We start from the raw sequence: 19,270 nt of genomic DNA on the forward strand, positions 1-19,270 counted from the left end.
GAAGAGGAAGTACATAATCTAATAAGCTGTATGTATAGAGATGCTCAGCTTTACTCATAACTTGAGAACTGCAAGTCAAGATCATAGTAATATAATATTTCATACCCATTTTAATGGCAAAAATGAATAAATAGGTAATACCACGTGTTGGAGATGTAGATAAATGAGATCTCTTACATTTTACTGATTTGAATTTATATTGGTAAAACCACATTGGGAAGTACATATATCTACATTTTTCATTTATAAACATCATCCAACAAATGCTGTATTAAGAGAAATCTAGGGTCTATGAAATGTGGTTATTAAAATGAAGAGTTGTTCATGGGGATAACTTTAATCAATGTGTGCCTGCTTAGTCACAAAGTCATGTCTGACGTGTGACTCCATGGACTGTAGCCCACCAGGTTCCACTGTCCAGGGGATTTTCCAGGCAAGAATACTGGATGAGTTGCCATTGCCTTCTCTAGGGGGTCTTCTGATCCAGGGATCAAACCCACGTCTCTTACATTGGCAGACAAGTTCGTTACCTCTGAGCCACCAACTTTAATCAGTATGCTTGCATTGTTTAGGCACATATATGGTAAAAGTGAAAACAAATCAAGGGTTTGATAATCAAAGCTCAATATAATGGTGACATTTGCTTGGTAGGCAGGAGGCAGGATTGGCAGGAGCACATAGACATGTTATTAAGTTCTAGCTTTTATATTGGCTAATGATATTCATATAATAAACATCAAACACAACAAAAGAAAACAAGAATGTCAAGAGGCTAGTATACTAGAAATCTCAAATTATAATTAAAATTTTTTGTGCACCCAAAGTTTAAATATGAAAAATGATTGGAGACTAAATTAATGAGAGTTGGGGATTCTTTCTTTCTTTCTTTCTTTCTTTCTTTTTTTTTTAGTAAATACAGTGTGATATATTTATAAATGAGAATAACAACAATAAAAACCATGAACAGTATTTCAGAAGTTGAAAACAGTGACACTAGCAGCACTCAATACACAGCATTTTACTTTTCTTCACATTTGGAACATTTTTTTTAAAAAAATTATATAAAGATGAGAATATAGTATACTGCTAAGTCACTTCAGTCGTGTCTGACTCTGTGTAACCCCATAGACGGCAGCCCACCAAGCTCCCCTGTCCCCAGTATTCTCCAGGCAAGAACACTGGAGTGGGTTGCCATTTCCTTCTCCAGTGCATGAAAGTGAAAAGTGAAAGTGAAGTTGCTCAGTTGTGTCTGACTCTTAGCAACCCCATGGACTGCAGTCCACCAGACTCCATCCATGGGATTTTCCAGGCAAGAGTACTGGAGCAGGGTGCCATTGCCTTCTCTGGAATATAGTATATAGTATGTTAATACTAGCATATAGTATATTAATTAATATATAGTATATTATTATTTTAATTAATAGCATATCAATTAGTATTTTATTAATAGTATGCCAATTAATTAGTATTTTAATTAATATAAAGTGTGTTAATACTTTAATAAATGACAAAAAGATGAGACAAACGTGCATTTAGAGAACTGCATGTCAGTCCTGCCAGATCACTGCAGAGGGAATTCCCAGCACGACCTCATTCGAATGCGAGGACACAGAGCAGTCCTTGTTTGGATGCACACGTTCATCCAGCTTGTCCAACACGGTCAGCATTCCGTTTCTTGCTGGTTTCTTTCCACCGTGAAAGTTCATGTCCAGTTGTCTGCTTCTTAATGCAGACATGCACCTTCCTCATCCACTGGCCATTGAAGGAGGATTAAGGCCAAGCAGGTGGCTGTGATAAATTCAACCCATTCTTCCGGGGACAGGGGGTAGTTTCCTGGTGGCCCTCTTCCTTCATCATATCTGGAATTGGATGAGCTTCCATAACCTCATCTCTTTTTCACATCTTGCTGAAGCAGAGTTCTGAAAAACAAAACCACAAACTCAGCTATTCTGCAGAAGAAACCTGTGATAAAAGATAATGTTCATTGGGATTGACTCTTGCTGTCCAACACTTGTCCATTTGAGATGTCCATTGCCTATTCAAAGCAGTGGTGGGGCCTGGCCCCTTTCAGCTTCTATATCTCTCTGAGTTGGCGATTCTTGAATGATGTCCTTGAGGTCAAGGTCATACTGCAGTAACGGTGATCCCAGGGTCTGCAGCATCCAGAGAGTTTTGCCTCCATGCCAACCTCATCACGATTTTCTCTTCTTTTTGAAGTCTTTATTGAATTTTTAATGATATTTTTTGTTTTATGTTTTGACTTTTTGACCATGGGAACTTTGCATCCTGAACAGGGATCAAACCTGCACTTCCTGCATTGGAAGGGACCACCAAGGAAGTCCCATCACAATTTTCTTTTCACCCATAAGGGTCTGGTGGCTGGACACAGGAATACTCAGTCTAGCCACAACTGCATCTGGAAATTCACAATTTATGACCTTTATTATCAATAGAAAGTTAGCTCCTGCTTCATTTTTACTCCCAAGTCTCACACACTATTGAATTTAATTGGTGTTTACAAATTTGCATCAAGAAAATAAAAGGGAGTCTGGAAAATGTCATTCATAACTTTCCAGTCTCTGAAGCAATGGTAGCTATGATGAAGGAGGTGGGAGTGGATACTGAGGGCTGAGGGACTGGATCTAACATAGTTGGAATACAGCATTCTTTAAATACGTTGTCAGGTTTGCTCTAAGCATTTCTATCTGTAAGTGGGAAGACTCATAGTTTTTATGTGTGTGTGTGCTCTGTGAGTTTGTAATCAGTTTAAGTCTACTTTGTAGAATGAGTCAGAATGCTCTTCTTCCCTTTCTATTTTCTGAACCATTTGATTAAATTTACCTGTATTATAGTGTCTTTGCATGTTTGAAATGTTGTAACAAAACACTGGACACTGGGTAGCTTATAAACGACAGAAAATGTATTTCTCAAAGTTCTGAAGCTGGGAAGCCTAAGTCAAGGCATCAGCATGATCATGTGTTGGTGACATCCCTCATCCTGTCTCTTCCCAGGATGGAAGGGAAAGTCTAGGGGTTTCCTGGAACTTCTTTTATAAGGCACGAGTCCCATTCTTTTTTTTTTTTTTAAATGAGTCCCATTCTCGATGGCCCCATCCTCATGACCTAAGCACCCCCCAAAGGCCCCACCTAATACCACCATCTTTGGACATTAGGATTTCAACACATAAATTTTTGAGGGACACAAACATTCAGACCATAGCATATAGGTGTATATATACTTCTTAGAAATTTGGTTAAATTTGCCCATGAAGTTCTCAGAACTCTTGTCTATTTAAGAGGATTTCTTTGACCATGTTTTCCCTTTCCTCTATGATTCTGAGGCTCAGGATTTCTAATTCTTCTTAGTCATTTCCAATAATTTTTATCTTTTAGAAAACCATCCATTTTGTATTAATTTTTAATTTGTCATTTTGTTTAATTTGCTAGCACAGCTCACAGAACTCAGGGAAGCAGTTTACTTACTAGTGTGTGCATGCGTGCTTAGTCACTTGGTGGTATCCGACTCTGCGACCCCATGGACTGTAGCCCACCAGACTTCTCTGCCCATGAGGTTCTCCAGACAAAAATGCTGGAGTGGGCTGCCATTTCTTCCTCCAGAGGGCCTTCCTGGAATCCAACTCAAGTCTCCTGCGTCTCCTGGATGGGTAGGCAGATTCTTTACCACTGAGCCACCTGGGAAGCCTCTTACTTTCTAGATTCCTAGTTTATTATAAAGGATATTAAAAGAGAAGAGTTAGCAGCCAGATGAAGACATACATAGAATGAGGTCTGGAAGTTTCCTGAGCACAGGAACTTCTGTCGCCATGAAGTTTGGGAGGATGCCTTACTGTCCTGGCACATGGAAGTATTCTTCTTCACTGACCTGGAAGCTCTCTGAACCCTGTCCTTTTGGGGTTTTCTGGGGCTTCATGTATCAATAGAATGACTGATTATCAGTCATTGGTGATTAATTCGACCTCCAATCCTTTTCCCTTCCCTGGGGGATGGGAAGTAGGGCTGTAAGTTTCAGCATTCTAATTATATGGTTGGTCCCCTTGCTAATCAGCCTCTATCCATAGGTTATATAGGGACATTCCAAAAGTCATTTCATTAGCATAAACTCCTTGAAAAGGTTTTAAAATTTTCTTTTGTAAGCTTTTTATTTTGTATTGGAGTATGGCTGATTAACAATGATGTAATAATTTCAGGTGAATTGTTAAGGGACTCGACGACACATATACATTAAAAAATAATAAAAGACATCCATTTTACCTTTATTGCTCTGAGCTACATTAGAAACCAAGGACGAAAAACAAGTGTAACAAAAGATGTTTCTATTGCTCTAATCACTCAGGAAATTATAAGCACTTTGGTTGTGTGAGTCACGAATGAAGGTTGAGGACCAAGTATATCAATATATCTTATTATGTACATCTTGTTATAAATTATTGTATCGTATCTCACAAAAAAGTTTTCATGTATATAAGGTTCTCTAAAAAATTATCTAATATTTAATACTGTATTAAACTTTTTAATGGGTACGTTCATACACAAATGTTGCAGAATAGGAATTATGTTATTTTTCTTCATTGTGATGAAAATGCTGTAATGTGAGAAAAAGCCTCTGTAAATTGAGCCTGGATTGACTTTGACTCAAGGTCTCTGGCAAAAAGAGGCAAGAGCCTACAGAGGGCTGAACAACCAGGGAAAGGACTGTGAAGTTAGAGCATGCATTTCATCTGGATTTTAAAGAAATTTGAATAATTAAAAAATATTTATTTATTTGGCTGTGCTGAGTCTTAGTTGTGGCATGCGGGATCTTAGATCGTTGTTGCATCATGTGGTTCTTTAGTTGCAGCATGCAGAGTCAAATTCTCTGACCAGGGAACAAATCTAGGCCCTCTACACTGGGAGCTCAGAGTCTGAGCCAATGGGCCACAAAGGAAGTCCCAAATTTGAGTAATTTTTGTTATAGCACATGCAGATTCTAGAATTTTTTTCTCCCTTTAATAAAAATTAGCCTTTAACAATACTACTTCTTTTAAGATTAATTTCACATCTAAAGTTTCCTAGTCTTTCAGAGTAAAATGACTAAGGTCTAGCTTCTCTGAATAGATCCAGATTTCCTGGGTAAATCTTCATGGAAACAGACCTAAGAGATTCCACATGCCTCACTACAAGGGTACATACTAGTGTTTCTAGAAGAATAACTTCAAAGTGAAAGTGAGGTTGTATTTTCTTTTTATAATAGTTCCAGATAGGAGAGTTGAAGCAAAAAAACCAAGAATGGGAATTTAGCAATTGATGTTGATTTCAAGAGTGATGTTCTATAAAGTAAGTGCCCAAGAAAGTGAAAGAATTGTGAAGCTAGATGATTTTAGGACTAAAATAGAAGTCATATACAATAATAGGCGAAGGAAGCATGAAATTAGAAAGATAACTCAGATTTATGAGCAATTGGGAAGATAAGAGAAACAGGCAGCATGATTCAAGATGGTATCTAAGATTTTCTATTTGGGGAGACATTAAAGATTTCTCATCACTTTGCCTTGTTATTTCTCAGATGATTTAAAATATCTGTTTTCTGATGTGATGATAAAAAATCAGATAAAAGTGAGAGAGAGCAACCCAACCTGCCTCCTTATGTGAATTTGGAACATTTGGTTTAGATAACCTGAAATTTTCTGGAATATTAAAAAAAAAAACCAACCTCAGATGTTAGTGTAATCCAAAAAAAAAACAACAAAAAAAACAGCATCATCACAAAAGTTAGCTCCATTTTAGTTTTTCAAGGTCAAGTGATAGAGAAGGAAGGGTTTAAGAATATGTATTTCATTGATTAAGGGGAAGTGGATTAGAAAATCCATATTTGACTAAGAAATACAGAAAAATCAGACTGAGTTGAGTATCCACACATTAAAAAAAAAAAGAATGAAAAGAGGGATGAAATGAAGTGAGAAATTGAAAGATCTGTGCCTGTGTTTTCCAAAAAACAAAGAGATAGTTTTTATTGTAAGATTAGGATATCTCAAAGCATTAACAATTTCCCTTGTCGGTTATATTATCTCTTATGATTCTTTGTAGTTAGTAGTAGTCAGGAAACTTCAGAAACTCTCAAAAGGAGGAAGTTAGTATTAAATGGCTGGAATCATGATGGCAGATTGTATTCTTAAGGCATGTGAATGAGAGGGCATGTGGGAGAACAGGGGTGAAATGATCTGTGAGGGGGTGGTTGTGTTCTGGTGGTTTGTAAGAACATGACTCTGTAGTCTAACAAAGACATAATGTACTATAAAGGAACAAACCCCCTTCCTCTTTCCCAGTGACTCTTCAAAAGTCTGCCTAATGGAAAAATTGTATATGCCTTGCTTGTGAAATATAATCCTACTGAAATACATACTTTTGCTAGGACTAATCAAACTTTCTTTTCTAATGTTTAAATTTCTGTTCAACTGAATCTTCCTGATTTCCAAATTAGCAGGTCTTGCTGTCTCATTTGGAGATCTTTTTTCAAAAATTTATTTTAAATTTAATTTTTATTTATATTGTGGCAGCTTCCCTGATAGCTCAGTTGGTAAAGAATTCACCTGTGATGAAGGAGACCCCAGTTTGATTCCTGGGTCAGGAAGATCCACTGGAGAAGGGATAGGCTATCCACTCCAGTATTGTAGTACAGTTGACTTACCCAGGGATTGAACTTGCGTCTTTTACAGGTCTCCTGCATTGCAGGCTGATTCTTTACCACTGAGCCACTGGGGAATGGCTGGAGATACCCTGGAGTAGGAAATGGAGACCCACTCCAGTATGCTTGCCTGGAAATCCCATGGGCAGAGGAGACTGGCAGGCTACAGTCCATGAAGATCACAAGAATCAGATACTATAAGAGTCAGTGACTAAACCACATAGTTGGTGTATAATGTTTTGTTATAACGTTTTAAGTGTGCTGCAAAGCAATTTAGTTATACATATACGTATAGTAACTATTTTTAGATTCTGTTCCCATGTAGATTATTACAGAATATTGAGTAAAGTTCCCTTATTTGAAGATCTTAAAGAAGCATTTCAAGCTTAACATGTTGAATGCCCTAGATTTTACTAAAAACTGCTTTTTCTAGTGCTTCCATTTCAGTAAATGGCTTCAATCAGCATGTAAACAGGTGCTCAAACCATAAATCAAAGGATCATTCTCAACAACTTTCCTTGCTTTAACTTCCTGTTTTCTGCTGGTCTTTGCCTATTGATAGCAATGTTATTGGCTAGAAATGCTTAGGGACATTCACCTGGGGCCGTGGCAAGTCCGTATAGACTTCTCCCCTTTCAGAAGTAGTGCTGTGGCTGGACTGACCCTTGGGATTTTTATAATTGTAAGATACCCTTCCCTGGTGGCTCAGATGGTAAAGAATCTGCCTGCAATGCAGGAGACCTGAGTTTGATCCCTTGGTTGATCCCTGGGTCGGGAAGATTCCCTGAAAAAGGGAATGGCTACCCACTCCAGTATTCTGGAGGCTACAGTCCACAGGCTACAGTCCACAGGAATAAATCTAACCAAGGAGGTAAAAGACCTGTACTCAGAAAACTGTAAGATAACTGTACTCAGAAAGCTGATGAAAGAAATTGAAGGTGACACAAGCAGATGCAAAGATATGCTGTGATCATGAATTGGAAGAATAGCCATTGTTAAAATGACCATTATACCCAGGGCAACCTACAGATTGAATACAATCCCTATCGAAATGCCAATGATATTTTTCATAAAACTAGAACAAATAGTTCAAAAATTGGTATGGAAGCACAAAAGACTGAATAGCCAAAACAATCTTGAGAAAGAAGGGTGGTATCAGTTAATCTAAACAAAAGAGGCAATAGCATACAATGGGAAAAGACAGTCTCTTTAGTAAATGTTGGGAAAACTGGATCACTATATGCAAAATAATCAAACTGAACTACTTTCTCACACCATATTCAGTTCAGTACAGTCACTCAGTCATGTCTGACTCTTTGTGACCCCATGGACTGCAGCATGTCAGGCCTCCCTGTTCATCACCAACTCCTGGAGTTTACTCAAACTCACGTCCACTGAGTCCATGATGCCATCCAACCATCTCACCCTCTGTCGTTCCCTTCTCCTCCCACCTTCAATCTTTCCCAACATCAGGGTCTTTCCAAATGAGTCAGTTCTTCGAATCAGGTGGCCAAAGTATTGGAGTTTCAGTTTCAGCATCAGTCCTTCCAATGAACACCCAGGACTGAATTCCTTTAGGATGGACAGATTGGATCTCCTTGCTGTCCAAGGGACTCTCAAGAGTCTTCTTTAATACCACAGTTCAAAAGCATCAATTCTTCAGCACTCAGCTTTCTTTATAGTCCAACTCTCACATCCATACATGACCACTGGAAAAACCATGGCCTTGACTAGATGGACCTTTGTTGGCAAAGTAATGTCTCTGCTTTATAATAAGCTGTCTATGTTGGTCATAACTTTTCTTCCAAGGAGCAGGCATCTTTTAATTTCATGACTGCAGTCACCATCTGAAGTGATTTTGGAGCCCTCCAAAATTAAGTCTGTCACTGTTTCCATTGTTTCCCCATCTATTTGCAATGAAGCGATGGGACTAGATGCCATGACCTTAGTTTTCTGAATGTTGAGTTTTAAGTCAACTTTTTCACTCTCCTCTTTCACTTTCATCAAGAGTTATTAGTTATATTATATATTATATAATATATATTATATTCTTATATTCTATATATAATATATATATAGAATTATATTCTTATATATATTCTTATATTCTTTAGTTATTCTTCACTTTCTACCATAAGGGTGGTGTCATCTGCATATGTGAGGTTACTGATATTTTTCCTGGCAATCTTGATTCCAGCTTGTGCTTCCTCCAGCCCAGCATTTCTCATGATGTACTCTGCATATAAGTTAAATAAACAGGGTGACAATATACAGCCTTGACGTACTCCTTCCCCTATTTGGAACCAGTCTGTTGTTCCATGTCCAGTTCTAACTGTATCTTGACCTGCATACAGATTTCTCAATAGGCAGGCAGGTGGTCTGGTATTCCCAGCTCTTGAAGAATTTTCCACAGTTTGCTGTGATCCACATAGTCAAAGGCTTTGGCATAGTCAATAAAGCAGAATTAGATGTTTTTCTGGAACTCTTTTGCTTTTTTGATGATCCAACAGATGTTGGAAGTTTGATCTCTGGTTCTTCTGCCTTTCCTAAATCTAGTTTGAACATCTGGAAGTCCATGGTTCATGTACTGTTGAACCCTGGCTTGGAGAATTTTGAGCATTACTTTGCTAGCGTGTGAGATGATTGTAATTGTGCACTAGTTTGAGCATTTTTATGGCAGAAAGCAAAGAAGAACTAGAGAGCCTCTTGATATTACTTTGCCAACAAAGGTCCATCTAGTCAAGACTATGGTTTTTCCAGTAGTCATGTATGGATATGAGAGTTGGACTATAAAGAAAGCTGAGCACTGAAGAATTTATGGTTTTGAACTGAGGTATTGGAGAAGACTCTTGAAAGTCCTTTGGACTGCAAGGAGATTCAACGAGTCCATCCTAAAGGAATTCAGTCCTGGGTGTTCATTGGAAGGACTGAGGCTGAAGCTGAAACTCCAATACTTTGGCCACCTGATGTGAAGAGCTGACTCATTTGAAAAGACCCTGATGTTGGGAAAGATTGAAAGTGGGAGGAGAAAGGAATGACAGAGGATGAGATGGTTGGATAGCATCACAGACTCAGTGGACATGACTTTGAGTAGACTCCGTGAGTTGATGATGAACAGGGAGGCCTGGTGTGCTGCAGTCCATGGGGTCACAGAGTCAGACACGACTGAGTGATTGAACTGAACTTGAGCATCCTTAGGCATTGCCTTTCTTTGAGATTGGAATGAAAACTGACCTTTTCCAGCCCTGTGGCCACTGCTGAGTTTTCCAAATTTGCTGGCATATTGAGTGCAGCAATATGTACAAAACACCATGTACAAAAAATAAACTCATAATGTGGACCAAAGGCTTAAATGTAAGATCTGACACCATAAAACTCCTCGATGAAAACATAGGCAATATGCTCTTTGATATTGGTTGACACTATATTTTTGATATGACTTTTTAAGCAAGGAAAACAAAAATAGGCAATGAGAATATAGCAAACAAAAGAGCTTTTGTATGGTGAAGGAAACTATCAACAAGACAAAAAGGCAGAAATCTGGAAAATTTTTATCTGATAAAGGATTAAAATGCAAAATATACACATAAGTCATGAAACTCAACATTGAAGAAACCAACTCGACAAATAAGCAGAGGACCTAAATAGATATTCTTTAAAGAAGATACACAGATGGCTAATAGACACATGAAAAGATACTCAACATCACTAATCAACATGGAAATGTAAACAACCTGGAAGGGTGGGATGGGGAGGGAGGGTGGGAGGGAGGTTCAAGTGGGAGGGGAGGTTCAAGTGGGAGGGGAGGCTCAAGTGGGAGGGGACGTTCAAGTGGGAGGGGACATAGGTAAACCTATGGCTGATTCATGCTGATGTTTGGTAGAAACAAACACAATACTGTAAAGCAATTATCCTTTAATTAGAAAGATGCAATTACAAAAAAACCCCACAAGATATCGCCTCTAGTTTACTCTGGACCGTCTCACTCTGAGAAACCTATTGCCATAGATCAGTGTGTTCTTTACTTGCTTCATCAAAAGCGGAAGCTGTAGGTCCCCACTGAATCATTGGATTGCTGCTGTGGTTTTCATTCTGTTTGCCCATGCTGGTTTCATCACCACTGTAGTGGGCATGCATAGTTTCTTTTCCTTCCTCTTGCAGACTCTTTTTTGAGTGTGGTCCAGTCATGATTTCCATGCTAGATACAGTCTTACTTCCTGTGAGGCTATGTTTTTAATTTTTCTGTCAGTTGCTGTTAACCAGTGGCTTTTTACATGATGAAATGTCCTTCTTTTCTCAGAGGGCTATAATTCAGTAGTTAGCAGTATGGGCTTCATGCTGTATCACCTAGATCTGAATGCTAGCGTACTCTCTGTGGGAGCTCTGGCAAGTTTCTAACTTTTCAAAGACATGGGTATGTTATTTGTAATGGTGGGAAGATAATAGTACATACTTTGTTTTATGAAGATCATGGAAGTTAATTTCTGTTCAGTACTTAGGATAATCCCTGATCTAATAAATTAATGTGAGCTATCACTGCTTTCAGTTCAGTTCAGTTCAGTTGCTCAGTCGTGTCCGACTCTTTGTGATCCCATAAAGGCATTTAAAAATAATGTTCCAAGGTTGTTACAGCTGGCATGAGCTGTACTCATATTCTCCTAGGTGCCTTGCTTGGGTTACTTATATCAACTTTTTTTTTGGCCAAAAGACTTAAAAAAACTTTTTCCACAAACTCTCTGTAGCAGTCTAAATCTTTGTGTGTGTGTTTTTAAATAAAGCATTTTGCTGTTTGATGAATCCCTGAAGTATTTTCAACTTTAGAAACTGTTGATATAGTCTAGCTTCTTCATTAATGTGGAGGGCACATTTTTAAAATTTATTTTTTAATTGAAAGATAATTGCTTTACAGAATTTTGTTGTTTTCTGTCAAATCTCAACATGAATCAGCCATAGGTATACATATATCCCCTCCCTTTTGAACCTCCCTCCCATCTCCCTCCCCAGCTCATGCCTCTAGGTTGATATGGAACCCCTGTTTGACTTTCTGAGCCATACAGGAAATTCCCATTGGCTATCTATTTCACGTATGGTAATGTAAGCTTCCATGTTACTCTCTCCATACATCTCACCCTCTCCTCCCCTCTCCCCATGTCTATAAGTCTGTTCTCTATGTCTGTTTCTCCACTGCTGCCCTGCAAATAAATTCTTCTGAAACATTTTCCTAGATTCTGTATATATGTGTTAGTATACAATATTTATCTTTCTCTTTCTGACTTACTTCACTCTGTATATTAGGCTCTAGGTTCATCCACTTCATTAGAATTGACTCAAATGCATTCCCTTTTATGGCTGAGTAACATTCCATTGTGTATATGCACCTCTACTTTATCCATTCATCTGTTGATGGACATCTAGGTTACTTCCATGTTCTAGCTATTGTAGATAGTACTGCAATGAACAATGGGATACATGTGCCTTTTTCAATTTTGTTTTCCTCAGGGTATATGCCTAGGATTGGGATTGCTGGGTCATATGGTGGTGTTATTCCTAGTTTTTTAAGGAATCTCCATACTGTCTTCCATAGTGGCTGTATCAATTCATATTCCCACCAACAGGGACATATGGTTTTGAGCTACTATAACTAGTCTGTAAGACAAGCCAAATTTGCTTCATTCCCTTGTTTATAATGGCTATCTTCTTCAAAACAGAGTCTTGAGTAAGATGCTTTTGTTTAAATTTTCCAAACCAATACGAATCCTTCTTGGAAGCTAATTTTAAAATACCTTATACTTTCTTTGCTTAATTGACCACCATTGAAATGGAGTTTGTTAGTCTGTAATGAATACCTGTTGTCCTCCTTTAAATGATATACATTTATACCACTTTTTCAACCTGTGAGAAGTCTAATTCTTCTTTCCTGAAGATGTGCAGAGTGCCCAGTGACTTGAGCATGCCATCAACCTGCTACTTTGAAATTTTATAGCATTGATTCAATTCATGAATTTTAAACATTAGTCTTGGTTGGCTTTTTACTTCCAAATCACTTGAGTGATCCTGCATTTTGGTCTCGTTTGCATGATTTCAGTTTAAGAACATTTGTGCAAAAGAAACTGTTTTCCTGCACAGTAATAACAACAAAGATGGTGACCCCTTATACAACACAACTTACACTGGCATGGCCCATGATAGTTTTCAAAGTTCCTTGAAATAACTTGCTTAATTTTATTTTCATGGTCCTTCATTGAGAAAGGGGAAAAGAAAGACCAGAACTGTCCTTAGGGATAAAGTCCAAGTTTTGACATACACTGTCAGGACTGTTGGTGTGTCAGACACACTAAACAAAAGATTTGGATAATTAATCAGAGAAAACCTTTAAGACTGTCTTAGGAATCAGTCTACAGAGCACCCATACTTGTCAGCCACTCCTCTCTTCAGCCTTTTCCAGTTTTTATTTGCCAGCGTCAACATCCTACAGACTCAGTATTTCTCAGCTTCTGAGATGACTTGAGAAATCATAAAGGACACCAGCTTCTTTGATTTGTAGGGTTGAAATCAATTTTGCTGCAAAAAAGCCTGATATCTACAGTATAAGTCACTTTCAATGTCTATGACTTTTAAAAAATCTTTATCTTATGATCATAATACCCTTTCCAATATACCCATTTTTCATCCATTTAATGATTAGGTTTCTGACTCAGGCTTTGTGCCCATGATTCTGGCTCTGGTTTCTTGCTGAATTTTGGACCCTGTGCTGAAAACTATTCAACTGACCCACAGTCCTATCCTTTCTAGGGCTTCCCAGGTAGTGCTAATGGTAAAGAACCCATCTGTCAGTGCAGGAGATGCAGGAGACATGAGTTTGATCTCTGGGTCAGGAAGATCCCTTGGAGGAGTGCATGGCAACCCACTCCAGTATTCATGCCTGGAGAATCTCATGAACAGAGGAGTGGCAGGCTACGGTCCATAGTGTTGCAGAGTCAGACATGACTGAAGTGATCTGTACTTGTACCTAGCCTTTTTTCAAGCCATTCTTTTCGCAGTTCTCTGTACCTACACACATGTGTTATCAAGGCCTTCAGTGCTATTGTCTGATTTCAAGTCTGACCAAGGTGTGAACATTCTGCTGCTGAATCATGATTCCAGATTTTGTTTTCCTTCGAGATTAACAATATGTCAACCATGGTCCTACCCATTTTGATATTTTTTTCATGTTTGCTTGATATGCAGGAGTCACTCAGCTTGTTTCTAGATTTCTTTCCGAAGGAGTTATTGCATGTGTAGCTGCAGATTTGGTGTGTCCATGGAAGGAAGTGTGTTCAGGAGTCTCTTATAACACTGTCTTGAACCAGAATCTGATAGCTGTTTTATTCTTTAATTTCACTCATGACATCAGTCTATTTTGATCTTGTACTTTTCACATCTTTTTCTTTTTTTGCAACCAGACATTTCTTCCAGAAATATCATACATATACTACTATCTTACTGGCTAAATGCTACATGACTCACTGACTTCAACTGTCAGCATTATTCCAAAGCCATGTATTTCTTATATTTTCAAAGACTGTCATTTGATGTTAGGGTCTTATCTTCTAGAGTATAAAGGAGTCTTTCTTGTTAGCTCTTTTGCTTAGCATGTTTGACTAATTTGTAACTTTGTAGCACATTAGGAGTTCTCTATCTATCTTTTAATTTTTAGACCTACCCCATGGGTATGTGGGATCTTAGTTCTCATACCAAGGATTGAGCTTGTGCCCCCTGCAATGGAAGCCTGGAGTCCTAACCAGGCTTACTTACTGCCATGGAAATCCCCTATTCAGTTACTTTGTATGAACTCCTGGCTTCTTTTCCTGCTTGGTTTTTCAGATGTAGCAACTACTGCACATTGGTTGTTCCTGTTTTTGCTCCAGAAATTTTCCTCCAGAATTACTTGTCTTACCATTTCTGTATCTATTATTTAGTTCTACAAAACAGAACAAGGAAATAGCTATGCTTGGAAATGCATATACTCTTACTGAAAGAAGAAAAGAGATATTAATGTACATATCATAATAATACATTTGTTTTCCAAAGTCAGTTAAAAATAAACAAGGCTTGAGGGGAAGGAATAGTTAGGGAGTTTGGGATAGACATGTATACATTGCTATATTTGAAGTGGACAACCACCAAGGATCTACTGTACAGTACAGGAAACTCTGCTCAATGTTGCATGGCAGCCTGGTTGGGAGGGGAGTTTGGGGGAGAGTGGATACATGTATATGTGTGGCTGAGTCCCTTTATTGTTCATTTGAAACTATTACAAGATGTTTGTTAACTGGCTATAACCCAATACAAAGTAAAAAGATTTTTAAAAAATAAGCAAGTCTTATAATATATATTCACATTTTATATTGGAAATATAAATTGCTTCCTTTTGTATCATTATAAATTCATAACTTTTTATACATTCAAATATTTCTAATTTCTCATCATAATATAAATTATATATATATAACTATTTTAATATCTATTTATCTATCCTTGTTATTTATTAACTTAAGGATAATAAATCCTTATTACCAAATTCAGAATTAAATGATGAAAGTAGGGAAAACCGCTAGGCCATTCAGGTATGACCTAAATCAAATCCCTTATGATTATACAGTGAAAGTGAGAAATAGATTCAAAGGATTAGATATGATAGAGTGCCTGAAGAACTATGGATGGAGGTTCATAACATTGTACAGGAGGCAGTGATCAAGACCATCCCCCTGGAAAAAAAATGCAAAAAGGCAAATTATTGTTTGAGCACACCTTACAAGTAGCTGAGAAAAGAAGAGAGGCAAAAGGCAAAGGAGAAAAGGAAAGGTATAACCATCTGAATGCAGAGTTCCAAAGAAAAGCAAGGAGAGATAAGAAAGCCTTCCTAAGTGAACAATACAGAGAAACAGGAAAACAATAGAAGGGGAAAGCCTAGAGATCTCTTCAAGAATAGAGACACCAAGGGACAATTCATGAAAAGATGGGCACAATAAAGGACAGAAATGGACCTAACAGAAGCAGAAGATATTAGGAAGAGGTGGCAAGAATACACAGAAGAAATATACAAAAATATCTTCTTGACCCGGATAACCACGATGTTGTGGTCACTCACCTAGAATCAGACGTCTTGGAGTGCGAAGTCAAGCGGGCTTTAGTAAGCATCACTATGAAAAAGCTAGTGGCAGTGATAGAATGCCAGCTGAGCTATTTCAAATTCTAAAAGATGATGCTGTTAAACTGTTGCACTCAATATGCCAACAAATTTGGAAAACTTAGCAGTGGCCAGAGGACTGGAAAAGGTCAATTTTCTTTCCAATAGCAAAGAATGTTCAAATTACTGTGCAATTGCCCTCATCTCACAGGCTAGCAAAATAATGCTCAAAATTCTCCAAGTGAGGCTTCAACAGCACGTGAACGAAGAGCTTCCCAATGTTCAAGTCGGATTTAGAAAAGGCAGAGGAATCAGAGATCAAATTGCCAACCTTCAATGGATCATAGAAAAAGCAAGAGAATTCCAGAAAAACATCTACTTCTGCTTCTTGACTATGCTAAAGATTTTGATTGTGTGTATCACAACACACTGTGGAAAATTCTTCAAGAGATGGGAATATCAGACCACCTTACCTGCCTCCTGAGAAACCTGTATGCAGGTCAAGAAGCAATAGTTAGAACTGGATGTGAAACAACAGACTGGTTCCAAATAGGGAAAGGAGTATGTCAAGACTGTATACTGTCACCCTGCTTATTTAACTTATATGCAGAGGACATCATGTGAAATGCCAGGCTGGATGAAGCACAAGCTGGAATCAAGATTGCCAGGAGAAATATCGATAACCTTGGATATGCAGGTGACACCACTCTTATGGCAGAAAGCAAAGAAGAACTAAAGAGCTCCTTGATGAAATTGAAAGAAGAGAGTGAAAAAGTTGGCTTAAAACTCAACATTCAGAAAACTAAGATCATGGCATCTGGTCCAATCACTTCATGGGAAATAGACAGGGAAACAATGGAAACAGTAAGAGACTTTATTTTACTGGTCTCCAAAATCACTGTAGATGGTGACTGCAGCCATGAAATTAAAAGATTATTGCTCCTTGAAAGAAAAGCTGTGACCGACCTGTTTCAGTTCAGTTGCTCAGTCATGTCTGACTCTTTGCGACCCTATGAACTGCAGCACACCAGGCCTCCCTGTCCATCACCAACTCCCGGAGTTTACCCAAACTCATGTCCATTGAGTCGGTGATGCCATCTAACCATCTCATCCTCTGACGCCCCCTCTCCTCCTGCCTTCAATCTTTCCCAACACCAGAGTCTTTTCAAATGAGTCAGCTCTTCGCATCATGTGGCCAAAATAATGGAATTTCAGCTTCAACATCAGTCTTTCCAATGAACACCTAGGAATGATCTTGTGTAGGATGAACTGGGTGGATCTCCTTGCAGTCCAAGGGACTCTCAAGAGTCTTCTCCAACACCACAGTTCAAAGCATCAGTTCTTCTGCATTCAGCTTTCTTTATAGTCCAACTCTCACAACCATACATGACTACTGGAAAAACCACAGCCTTGACTAGACGGATCTTTGTTGACAAAGTAATGTCTCTGCTTTTTAATATGCTGTCTAGGTTGGTCATAACTTTCCTTCAAAGGAGTAAGCGTCTTTTAATTTAATGGCTGCAATCACCATCTGCAGTGATTTTGAAGTCAATCGCTGTTTCCACTGTTTCCCCATCTATTTGCCAGGAAGTGATTCCCTTGATCTGCAAGGAGATCCAACGAGTCCATCCTAAGGGAAATTGGTCCTGGGTGTTCATTGGAAGGACTAATGTTAAAGCTGAAACTCCAGTATTTTGGCCACATGATGCGAAGACCTTACTCATTGGAAAAGACCCTGATGTTGGGAAAGATTGAAGGCAGGAAGAGAAGGGGACAACAGAGGATGAAATGTTTAGATGGCATCACCGACTCAAATGACATGAGTTTGGGTAAACTCCAGGAGTTGGTGATGGACAGGGAGGCCTGGCATGATGCAGTTCATAGGGTCGCAAAGAGTCAGACATGACTGAGAGACTGAACTGAACTGAACTGAACTGATGAGACCAGATACCATGACCTTAGTTTTCTGAATGTTGAGCTTTACGCCAACTTTTTCACTCTCCTCTTTCAATTTCATCAAGAGGCTCTTTAGTTCCTCTTCACTTTCTGGCATAAGGGTAGTGTCACGTGCATATCTGTTATTGATGTTTCTCCTGGCAATCTTGACTCCAGCTTGCGCTTCATCCACCCCAGCATTTCTCATGATGTACTCTGTGTATAAGTTAAATAAGCAGGGTGACAATGTGCAGCCTTGATGTACTCCTTTCCATATTTGGAACCAGTCTGCTGTTCCATGTCCAGTTCTAACTGTTGTCCTGACCTGCATACAGGTTTCTCAAGAGGCAGGTCAGGTAGTCTGGTATTCCCATCTCTTTCAGAATTTTCCACAGTTTATTGTGATCCACACAGTCAAAGGCTTGAAAAGCAGAAATAGATGTTTTTCTGGAACTCTCTTGCTTTTTCAATGATCCAGTGGATGTTGGCAATTTGATCTCTGGTTCCTCTGACTTTTCTAAAACCAGCTTGAATATCTGGAATTTCACAGTTCATGTATTGCTGAAGCCTGGCTTGGAGAATTTTGAGCATTATTTTGCTAGCTTATGAGATGAGTGCAATTGTATGGTAGTTTGAGCATTCTTTGGCATTGCCTTTCTTTGGGATTGGAATGAAAACTGACCTTTTCCAGTCCTGTGGCCACTGCTGAGTTTTCCAAATTTGCTGACATATTGAGTGCAGCACTTTCACAGCATCATGTTTCAGGATTTGAAATAGCTCAACTGTAATTCCATCACCTCCACTATCTTTGTTCATAGTGATGCTTTCTAAGGCCCACTTGACTTCACATTCCAGGATGTCTGGCTCTAGGTGAGTGATCACAGCATCGTGATTATCTGGGTCATGAAGATCCTTTTTGTATAGTTCTTCTGTGTATTCTTGCCACCTCTCCTTAATATCTTCTGCTTCTGTTAGGTCCCTACCAATTCTGTCCTTTATTGAGCCCATCTTTGCATGAAATGTTCTTTTGGTATCTCTAATTTTCTTGAAGAGATCTCTAGTCTTTCCCATTCTATTGTTTCCCTCTATTTCTTTGCGCTGATCTCTGAGGAAGGCTTTCTTATCTCTCCTTGCTATTCTTTGGCACTCTGCATTCAAATGGGTATATCTTTCCTTTTCTCCTTTGCTTTTTGCTTCTCTTCTTTTCACAGCTATTTGTAAGGTCTCCTCAGACAGCCATTTTACTTTTTTTTCATTTCTTTTTCTCGGGCATGGTCTCGATCCCTGTCTCCTGTACAATGTCATGAACCTCCATCCATTGTTCATCAGGCACTCTGTCTATCAGATCTAGTCCCTTAAATCTATTTCTCACTTCTACTGTATAGTCACAAGGGATTTGATTCAGGTCATACCTGAGTGGTCTAGTGGTTTTCCCCACTTTTTTCAGTTCAAGTCTGAATTTGGCAATAAGGAGTTCATGATCTG

The 19,270-nt window shown here is 38.6% G+C and overlaps 1 pseudogene; it reads right to left on the minus strand.

Annotated features, from left to right (window-relative positions):
• Nucleotides 1–1,547: 1,547 nt before the first annotated feature.
• LOC138436426 (selenoprotein K pseudogene) lies at nt 1,548–2,032 on the minus strand (annotated as a pseudogene).
• Between the last annotated feature and the right edge of the window lie 17,238 nt (nt 2,033–19,270).

The sequence above is a fragment of the Ovis canadensis genome, chromosome 3 (assembly GCF_042477335.2).
Source record: "Ovis canadensis isolate MfBH-ARS-UI-01 breed Bighorn chromosome 3, ARS-UI_OviCan_v2, whole genome shotgun sequence".
Lineage (NCBI taxonomy): Eukaryota > Metazoa > Chordata > Mammalia > Artiodactyla > Bovidae > Ovis > Ovis canadensis.